Source organism: Bidens hawaiensis, unplaced genomic scaffold (genome assembly GCF_021521415.1).
Source record: "Bidens hawaiensis isolate Kalapana, Puna unplaced genomic scaffold, B.hawaiensis_p1.1 tig00004109_1, whole genome shotgun sequence".
NCBI lineage: Eukaryota > Viridiplantae > Streptophyta > Magnoliopsida > Asterales > Asteraceae > Bidens > Bidens hawaiensis.
Window position 1 is genome coordinate 506,219 of NW_027491243.1, and position 9,908 is coordinate 516,126.

At 32.7% G+C, this 9,908-nt stretch overlaps 1 pseudogene; it reads left to right on the plus strand.

Annotated features, from left to right (window-relative positions):
* Positions 1-3,984: 3,984 nt before the first annotated feature.
* LOC143625552 (F-box/kelch-repeat protein At3g06240-like) lies at positions 3,985-7,526 on the plus strand (annotated as a pseudogene).
* The last annotated feature ends 2,382 nt before the right edge of the window (positions 7,527-9,908 follow it).

Here is a 9,908-nt window from a genome sequence, read left to right on the forward strand (position 1 = left end):
TTATTTATGCATAAATAAAATATAATTACTACATATAATCATGCTATATATGATGCCTGCTATGGTAAATGGAAATTAAATCTTTAGTTAGATAAACAAAAGATAATAAAAGAGAAAAAATAAATAAAATGATGATTAAATTCACGTAACTTAATTTAATTAATATAAAGGATAATTTAACACTTATATACACCTTACATGTATGTCCAATATGTTTCTCTATCACCTATATGTTAAATCTAATTATAACATGAATTTAGTAAAACCTATTTACCTCACGTTCGACAGTGTTATTTGTGTTTGGTTACAAACAACATTTTTATTTGATGATACTTAGGTATTACATTAAATCAAATCAAGTAGCATGATAATATAGGAGGTAATATTAATATTACATACAGTTTTCATGTATGAATACTCGTGTCAGTAAGTTATGCTTGAACACTTGTTGAGGTATTCTAAAAAGTTCAGTTTTCATGCAATAAAATGGTGGTGTTCTTCTTTCGACGGTGATGGTGTTGGTCATGTGTCTCGTATATTGAGAACTTAACAAATGAATGTTGCTTCCTTACATTTTTAATGATACTTCAAGAATTTAATAATAATAAGTATTAATATTATTATTGTTGTTTTTTTTTATTGAAGTAGCTTTAAAAGAAAACATGTTACATGATTAAAAAAAGTTGCTAATAGTGATGCTTCAAGAATTTAATAATAATTATATCATTGTTGTTGTTTTTTTTTTTTTACTAAAGTAACTTTAAAAGAAAACATGTTACACGATTAAAAAAAAAAAGTTGCTCTATAAGAGAGGCCGGGGCCCCCATCAGGGCAGCCTTCACGGCTTGGAACCCACACGGTAACACCACCTCCACCCATACGGGTAGGGCGTGCGGCTTCTTTCCACTGCAAGCCTTTGCCGCATAAACCAATCTGTGGGTACCTGTTTAATTCCACTTTGGACCAATTACATTTAAGAGTGAAACCAAGATGGCTGGGTTTCTTCCGGCTGTCTCCATAGCAGCTCTGTTCAAGGGGCATAACAATCAAAAGAAAGGAAGATAACCTATTTATGTTCTGCCGGGTACAATAGGCTTACAATAAGATGGGTTTTTTAATTATGAGATGGGCTTACAATGAGCTTACAATCAAAATCGAATGCTCAAGTGCAAAGGAAGGCTCAAAATTATTATTTTTATTTTAAATTATGTAATATTTTTAAATTTTACTTTTAATAATTTTAATTATGTTTAGTTGTTTAATTTATTTTAAATTTTAAAAAAAGAAAAAATTTTAGGGTATTTGTGGGTAGGTACTGCAAGTGATTTTATGGTTTATGGGTACTTGAAGGTATACATGAGATGGCAGTATAGGATTGGCCGGTGCTAGATACCCATGAGTGCTCCTTCCCCTCTAAAGATACATAAACGCAGTACAGTAATGAATAACATCAACTTATGACGTAAAGTTATATATACACTAACGTAAAAATGAATTAAAATCCAAGGAATTTGAAAAATAAATAAATAAAATAGATTGTTGCTTGCAATAAAACGAATGATGAAAGTGGGCGTTTATTGTATATTATTATTCTTATAAATAAATCGTCTTCTTCACTGTACCTTTTAACCTAAAATAATAATTACTAACAGAAAGTTATCATTTCCCGATTTATCTTTAACGGTTGTGTTCCTTCTTCTTCTCTTCTGTCGGGTTCAAATCTCATGAGATCGATGTCACAATTTATTAGGGGTGGTCATGACGGCAAAATCTCCTCCGATCACCTTCCGGCGACGGGCACCGAGGGACTGTGAAATTAGAATTTGGAGTGAGGAAAATGGAGGGATGTGATGTGTATTTATAGGTTGTGATTATGGTGGTTGTAACAGTTAAAAAAGAGAAAAGACACGAAGGTTGAAATAGATATCGTAACCGTACATTTGAAAAATAGGAAGAAAAAGTAAACGTTAAATTGGAACGGTTAAAACTGGTGGCCGTTTAATATAACATATAGATTATGAAAGAAGCAATAAACAAAGACGAGAAAATGATATAATATAGCATAAGGCAAGTTAAATTTTGCATCTCAATTCTAATTGTAAGAGAGATAATATAATTGGATTTGATCGATTCGATCTCACGGATCTTACTTGATTTATGCTCACCCCTAGACGTAAATGCTCTGAGAATAACCTTGATCCATTATTGAATGCTAAATATTCAGAAAAATTCCCAAAATAAGCATTTATGAAAACAAATTTCTAGTTTTAGGTATCACTTGCAAAAAATTCCAGAAATAGGTATTATAAACTAGTCGTGATGAGTAGTTTGTAGAACTAATTAAAACTTGTCGCGTGTCCTTAAACTAACCGTAACGAGCACGTTCACTAATCATTTACTTGTCACGACTAAATAAGTTTCATGTCTAGTAATCAACACCCACGAGTATTTCATAAGTCCTTTAGTCGCGACGACTAGTTTACCTGGTTTGCATTCCCTACACGAGTAGTTTATAAGTAGTTAATTCGTCGCAACTAGTTTAACCTTATAATCTACTTGTCGCGACTAAATGACTAATGAATTACTCGTAGGCGTTGATTATGAGGCATGAAACTTATTTAGTCATGACGAGTAAATGATTAGTGAACGTACTCGTTATGGTTAATTTAAGGACACGTAGCAAGTTATAATTGGTTTCTACAAACTACTCATCACGACTAGATTATAATTCCTATTTCTGAAATTTTTTACAAATGATACCTAAAACTAGAAATTTGTTTTCATAAATACCTATTTTGTGATTTTCCCTAAATATTCCATACATACAATAAACTATATCAACATCATTTATACGTTCATAAGTTTACACATATTATATATTGATACTAGATTATTGACCTGTATACGACACAGGCGGAAATATAGAAATCGTCGAGTACACACATGCCATTTAAAACGACAAGATGTTTTTGAATACATTTTTGAGACGACAACATGATTTATAATTGCAATTCATATTCATATGGAAAGAAAGTATTGAAAATCATAAACTTACAAAAAATGAAGTTACATAGTAGAATGTAGGGGTGAGTAGAAAGCCGAAGTAACCGAACCGAAACCAAATTAACTGAAACATGAACAGAAAAAACCGAACCGAAGCATTAACTGACAGCTAATTTTTTGTTTTCTTTTTGAAAACCAAATTTTCAGTTACAACAAAAACTTTTTGTTGTTTATATACAACATATATATATATTATAATGGAGCTCTAGAACAAGGAGGGTGTTGCAAGTATTATGAATCAAACCTGAAGAGCTTACAAACCTATGCATAGTAACTTGAAAAAAGATGATTAATAAAAAGGTTCCAGACTCACATGTAGAGAACGCAAGAAATAATTATCATATAGTACCAATAATTATTATATAGTACCAACTTTTAGTAGTGACAAATTTTTAAAATTAATACATCTACTACAAAAATCCTTAAGCAGTTAGCGAAACATATACCATCATCACCTGTATGATGCCTGTGTAATCAACAACCAACATCAGCAAAGTTTTAGTAAAAAATATACACACACACACATTCATACATACAGAAAGTATCATGTCAATCTCTACCTTTGCATGACAAATGTTAGTTATTGCCTCAACATTTAGGCTTTGGAGCTCCTCAAGTGAATTAAGGTCCAAATCAGCAATATCAGAAACCCTGACAATACAAATACAATATTATATAACTATATATAACAAATACTCCCATGATGAAAATGCGCATTTATGAAAGAAAGCGAGCACCTTCAATCTTGAAACCACAACATTCCAATTCCTGTCGCTTTTCTTTTTCTTTTACAATAATCTTAACTCATGAATCAATTGTGTCTCATCATCTTCCACAAAAACTTCATACTATTGTTTTTTTATTAGTTAAAATATCCTTTGAATCAGCAGGAGAGTTCTTCAGCTTTGCAACAAGGCTCACATGTTTGCCAGCTTAGCTTTCAAAACCCCTTCATGTCTCTTTGCAGCATCGAGTCTTTTTCTCAACTCACTTTCTAACTTATCTCTTTCAGAGTTGCACCAACCAAAGAAGCTTCTCGTTGGTATCTTGCATTAAGCTCTTTCTGCAACTCTTCTACAATCAAACAGTCTTCTTGTTTACATAAGTTTGACTTACAGGCTTATTTTTCAACCTTCAGCTCAACGTTGAGTTTAGCATTTTGGTAAGAAAGTTTTGTTAGTTCTGCAGCTAAGTTTCTAAGTTCAAATGCTGCAGTTGTAGCCAGATCTTTTGCACATGAACCTTCATCAGCCAATTTTTACTGCATATCATAAGCCCGTCTTTTTCTTCAGCTATTTGAGCCTTCTCTTTCTTCAATATCTCTATCTCCACTGTCTGAGTCAACTCAGTTTGCAATACAAACAATAAAAACTGAAAGAATATTGAAAAAGGTGAAAAGGGTTTTAACTATACCTGCAGTAGAATCTTAGAGTTTAGAAATGTATCATCACTACTGTTATTCAGTTGCCCTTTTTTCCTCCTGTCTTATCACCAAAGAGATCAAGGTCATCATCCTCCTTGTAAGTAGTAGCTTCCTAAAATATTTATTCATTAGAATTATGTAAGTTGAGAGATACCAAAAAGACCCTTTGTAATAGAACCTAAATTACAATGAAAAACATGAATAGCAACATCCATACACACCTTCACAACTTTCTTAATGGGATCAACTTCTGCGTATGAGGCTTAGGCAGAAATTCCAACTCCAGTGGCTTAACAAGGAAATATATATTGATAAACGATAGAAAATAATAGCGACAACTATTTTGGATTCTAACAAAGATGCAATGAGATAAGTGTAAAATGATAACATCTTATGTTTCATCTAAGATAATAAAGGAATCTCATCTAATGCCCTCAACAGAAGGATCCAAATGAACTGCCTATGCTTTAGTTTATGCAACACCATAAAGTATTACACAATTACATAGAATATTTAATGATATAATACAAGATTATTGTTCGTCTGTATCACTTATCTTCTCAAATATTCACGTGACATTTTAACTAATTATTTCCAATGCATACATGAATTAAAAGGAGCCCGCTTATAATCTTAAAAATATCACATTTGTCCCTAATAACTTTTCAGCCCATAAATTATAAGCCAATATAGTTTCTAGGTTTTCAAAAAAAAATTTTTAACTGTGATTGATAATGCTTACCTAGACCAAGATCAAACCTGAAGTCTCTTGGTAGGCCGCAAATAATCGAATATTAGAAAATTCAGATAATTATATTGATAAAATCCTGTTTAATCATATTTAGTTAACTAAAAAGCATTTTAATTGAAGATTATATCAAAATAGCACACATCAGGAAGTTTATAGAAACATAAAACGCTACATTAGAAAAAGATCAAAGAGTGTGGAACTTGTTTTATTATTTTCCATGTGGGGCTAATAATATAAAATCAACCTATCATTAAATAAATTAAACAAATGTATATTCCTAAGCAAAATTATATTAATCAAATAAAATTAAAAAGAGTAACCTCAACCTGCTCAACACCATTAGCATCCTTCCAAACCCTATAAGGTATTTGTTGGCGAGCTGCTCGGTTTCTACTTTCTTAACCCCATCCAGTATTAGGTGAGTCAATCCCGACCCTAATTCATCAAAACCCTGGCTTTCTGAAATCACAAGCCCCCAATTCATCAAAACCCATCAACTAACCCTCAACCGACATCACATCTTATGCAACCACTCCAACAGCTCACTCTATTCACTCACGTTTAACCAACACCATCCAAACAAACCCACGTTTCCTCACGTGGATATGCTCGTCTTCCACGGCTCTTGCAATGGCCTTGTGTTAGCCTGTAAAGATGACCTCGTTGACACTCATTCGCTCGTTGTGGTAAACCCGACCACGAGCGAGTTTGTGGAGGTACCGGAACCCGGTTCATGTGAGATGTTGAGTAATACGTTTGATATTGATATTGTGTATGGATTTGGTTATGATTCATTAACTGATGATTATAAAGTTGTTGTCGTGTCTTACTTTCATTATAGCTATTTGATTCCGCCTGAGGATATGTTTGTGCATGTTTGTAGTGTTAGGAATAATAAGTGGACGCGGGTGGTTGATTCGCCTTTTGATCATTCTAATATTCGGAATATGCATGTGTCTGGAGTGTTCGTTAGTGGTTTTCTTCATTGGATTGCTTGTAAAGGTGAGTTGCGTGTACCGGTGATTGCCGCGTTTAGTTTAGCAGATGAGATGTTTAGTGAATTGGCGTTACCTGGTGTGGTTGACGTTGAGTCTATGTGGGGTTGCAAAGTTATTGTTGTGGGTGAGAGGCTTGGTGTGTTTTTGAAAGACGAGGTGTGGTTGATGAATGAGTATGGCGTAAGGGAGTCTTGGTTGAAGATTCGAATTCGTGGTTTTGATGAGATTCCGATCATGGTTGATCCGACGATTCTTTATGAAGATGGAAAGATTGTGTTGGTTACTGGCGGTCGAATGCGGATATATGATGTTGAAAAGGAATCTTCTGTAAAAGTATTGATATTTCTAGGAATGTTAAAGGGTTTAAGGTCGAAGGCATTTATGTTGAAAGCCTTTTGTCGCCAAAATTCAGATGAACCGGTTAGAAATCAACAAGTTCTAGTGCAGGTTCGTGTTCGTGTATGAAGTTAAGGTTTTAATTATATTTTGAAGCATTTTTGTTATAATTTAAATTTTGCATCCTGCAAATTTGTTCGAGTTGCATATCTTGATGATCATGAGATAATTGCCAAGCTTTTTTAGTATTGCTCTTAGTAAGTTGCTTTAGAATAGTTTAGATTGCTAGTAGCAATAGTTTTGATTGTGTTTCTTGATTCTTGAATATTAATCCTTAATTTATGTTGTTGTGTTGTGCACTTAATTGTGTGGTTGTTGATCACACCTTGTACATTGTGTTGACAAGATTGGGTGTCCTTTGAGACTTATGGAGAGTGTTGTATGGTGTGTGTGTGTGTGGATACTCTCAAACCTATTCAAAACTACTTGAAACAATAAAACGGTCGGCAGGCTTATGCTGAATGTTCATGATTAACTGCCCTAAAATATTTATGCTTTCTGTGTATTCTTGTTGATGTTAGAAACTTGTATGCAGCAGTAATAAGATTTGTGCTAATTGGTTGTAGATGATCTTCATGATTACATATGTAATAAGATTTGTGTTAATTGGTTTGGTTGTAGATGATCTTCATGATTGCATATGTATCGTATTTGCATTGTATCTAGTGAGGGGCAAAAGTTCCAGCCTATAAATGTTTGTATTTCAGTTATGGTTCTAATCGGCTTTTTTGTGCAATCAGTTGCAAATGAAGGCGGCATTGCTTAAAAAGAAGACTAATGGTGGTGGAAAAGTGGGTGGTTTGGATCAAATATGGTACTCGGTGAGTTGGCTATATAGATACGGTATTTGGCTTAAGAGTTGAAATGAACATGTTGAATTTGGTTAGCTTTTTTAAACAGGTCAACAGCTCAGAGTGTTGAGCGATTGACCCGTTGAGAGTACTCCTTTTTGTTTTATCTTTTGGTTTCATTTCTAAAGTAGACATTTTGAACTCCGGCTCAGAAGAATGTGATTATTGCTTTTGTTTGAACTTAAAAGGTTCATACTCTTTCCTTTTTGTTTGTGTTCTCTATTTTTGGGAATTTAGATTGGAGTTGATTATTAGATTTAGGTATTAGAGGTGTTACAGGCGTCGAAAGAATTACACTTGAGCAACATACAAACAGGAGTTTCAAACCTCTTAATATGGTCTGTTTCTCATGTTTGACAAACTACATGTTTTACCATGTTGACCCTTAAGTATGAGAAAATACAGTAGAAATTCAATTCTTTTCTCTATGAAACCAAATTCCACCATTTACATTTATGATGAAGTTAAGTAAATATTTTGCACACTTTCTTTCCTTTGCGAAATCAAGTTTCTACCCGCTGCATGGTCACTGCATATTCTGCAACAAGAGTTCAGACGACTTGCTTACCTGCATAATATATTCGGTAACAAGTTATTTGCTGTTGCTTCTCTTGTTATTATGACTCCTATTTCCGCCTTTTCTATTGCTACTTCTGCTTCCTCTCTTATCGCACAAGAATTCATAGCTTTTATGTTCTAAAGCGGAGTATGTTTGCGTTCTAAATCGTGAACTTGGATTTTGTCTCTGTTCAGTTTTAAATGCGATTTTAATTTTGTTTTGTGTAATTACTTCGTAAATACATAATCGGAGCCCGTCTCCCTTGTAGTACCAATAGGCCTTATTTGCCTCTTTTCCATCTATAACCAGTCAATAACCAAAAGTTAACTTCCAGGTTCCTTTCTACTACTAATGTAATGTCTCCTTATTGGGTCGTGCTGCTAGGCGAAGCAGTAGAATGCTGCACCCTAGATGGCGAAAGTCCATAAATATGTAAACATAAAAGGGGATGGTTCATGCAAGAAACAATATTGTAGCAAGAAGTCGATCTTAACCATTGATTATCTCCGATTTGTTCAAAGCATTAGTTCCCCTAATTACTCATAAAATATTCTTCACGTTAATTCTCGTAGAAAGTTACAAATTTTAGAAAAAATAAATTGGCTTTTACATAAAGCATCCTCAAGAATAGTTTTAATGAAATATCATCAAGAGAATTTTTTTTTACATTAACGGTTTTATAAGATTTATATGAATTATCTTACACTAGCAAAGAGCCCGCGCGTTGCGCGGGACACAACGCAGATTCAATCGGTTGGGGATCGGTTCGTTATGTTACCAACATTTGTGATGTTTAATTTATAGTCAATATAATTTATCAAACAAAAATAAAAAAGAAATTTGTATAGCACTATCATAAAAAAAATAAAAAATAAAAATAAAGCTAAGTACAATTATGGTTTTTTTAAGTTACCAACATCAATATGTAATAATGATTAAAAAAGTTGGATAAAAAACGCAAGTTGCGTCCTTAGATACTATGTCCCGTGAAATTACATCGTTTTCTAAGTGTGAACGAGCCATGCACACGTAACTTGATGGAGGATGGCTCGCTAAAAGCTTGAATTGACCTGATTTAAATGAGTTCGAGTCTTAAAATAAAGGCACAAGTTTCACTTATCAAGCTTAAGTTTACCCAATTTAAACAATTTTTATTTAATCCACTAAATATATTTTATATAACTATTATTATTCTACAGAAAATGATGATAAAATTATATTACGTTGTATATAAAAACTTTAATTATATATTAGGATAGATGATAAAAATAGTTATATATGTTATGCTAGATATTATAAATAACAATTAGTAAATTAACTAATAATATATAGGGAAAAGTTAAAATACAAAGGGAGACAAAAATGAGAAGGGTGGTGAGAAGAATTTGTGGCCACATAAAAAACCTCTTAAAAAAATTCCAAAAAATTAATAAAAAAATCATAACTCAAAATATAAATATAAAATAAAATAAGTAAAAAAACAAAAAATGTTTCCCTCATCATTTTCGTTCAAAAAAAAAAGCCCAAAAAGACACAATGCAGAGACAAAAGACATAATGACGAAAATGAACAAAAGACACAATTACAACTAAAAAAATACTCAATAAATCGCAAAATATAACACAATGCCGAACAAAATATAACACAATGTTACTAACATAACACAATATCAAGAAAAAAGACACAATGTCAAGGAAAAAATACACAATCAATGACGAAAATAAACACAAAACACAATGACAAACAAAAAGACACAATGGTCTTTTGCACTCAACATTGTCTTTTTTTTTTAAGAACGGGGAAGACGGTGGAAACATTTTTGTGTTTTTAGTTTTTTGTTTTTTATTAAATTTTGAGTTATGATTTT